This window comes from Ailuropoda melanoleuca, chromosome 3, assembly GCF_002007445.2.
Source record: "Ailuropoda melanoleuca isolate Jingjing chromosome 3, ASM200744v2, whole genome shotgun sequence".
In the NCBI taxonomy this organism is placed as follows: domain Eukaryota; kingdom Metazoa; phylum Chordata; class Mammalia; order Carnivora; family Ursidae; genus Ailuropoda; species Ailuropoda melanoleuca.
Genome location: NC_048220.1, coordinates 112,244,319 through 112,245,412, shown reverse-complemented (window position 1 = coordinate 112,245,412; position 1,094 = coordinate 112,244,319). Strand labels below are relative to the sequence as shown.

At 33.9% G+C, this 1,094-nt stretch overlaps 1 protein-coding gene across 1 annotated transcript in view; it reads right to left on the bottom strand.

The window, feature by feature from the left end:
* The window catches only part of HCN1 (hyperpolarization activated cyclic nucleotide gated potassium channel 1), a 382,359-nt gene that overhangs the window by 115,684 nt on the left and 265,581 nt on the right, over positions 1 to 1,094 (bottom strand). The gene's annotated exons all lie outside the window — the stretch shown is intronic.

The following is a 1,094-nucleotide window of genomic DNA, read 5'->3' as shown; positions in this document are numbered from 1 at the left end:
CTGAGCATGGAGCCCCACGTGGGGCTCAATCCCATGACCCTAAGATCATGACCTGAGCTGAAACCAAAAATCAGATGCTCAACCGACAGAGCAACCCAGGTGCCTCTATTCCCATTTCTTTAAATAACAGGAATATATATATATATATATATATATATATATATATATATGTAAATTTAATTATTCCATCTGGGAAATTTCATACTGAAAAAAATTATGTTTATATTCCAGGTTTAACTTATTTTCTAAGCATTTGTTTGACATACCGTTTATGTTGTTACTTAATTTGGATCAGGGTGAAGGGCTATGGCAAAGAAAGAAATGTTTATTTTAGAGTGTCCTAGACCTCCTGACTTACGACATTCAAACTCAAACTAAGCCACTTAGTATATTCTGCCATAGGAACAAAAGTTTCTCCGGTCCATCATCTTTCCTATGAACTAAAATTTTGTTAATTTAGAAGGCCAAAATATTCCATTATTGAATACCTGAATGCATCTTCTTTATCATTTGAAATCAAACACAAGTATGAATATGTTAAGATTTTGCTAAAATCTTAGCAAAATTGGAGATACAGAACTTGACTCAGAAATATAAGCATGAACAGCTAAAATATCAAATTTTGATCAGTTACAATTTACTTCTTCAGCCACTGAAAAAACNACTGAAAAAACTTATTATTTATACCAGTTACAGCAATGCCAATCAGATAGAAAGATACATTGAGAAGTTCTTAAGACAAGGAATACAGCTGAGCATAATCTTCCTGAAGTCACAAGAAGTGTAGCATAACAGGTCACCAAATCCAAAGTGCAAGTTCACTTGAACATGCCATGGTTTTACTTAGTCAGCACATAAGAGACTGGAGTCAGGGTAATAAACTGTTGTTTTTCATCAGTTTCACATTGCTGAGGTATGGTAACAATAGATAGATACTGGGAGCAAGCTTTCTACTGATTAGTGATTGAAACAGAATTATAATCGTTTTTAAGTATTCTTTTTTTTTTTTTAAAGATTTTATTTATTTATTTGACAGAGATAGAGACAGCCAGCGAGAGAGGGAACACAAGCAGGGGGAGTGGGAGAGGAAGAAG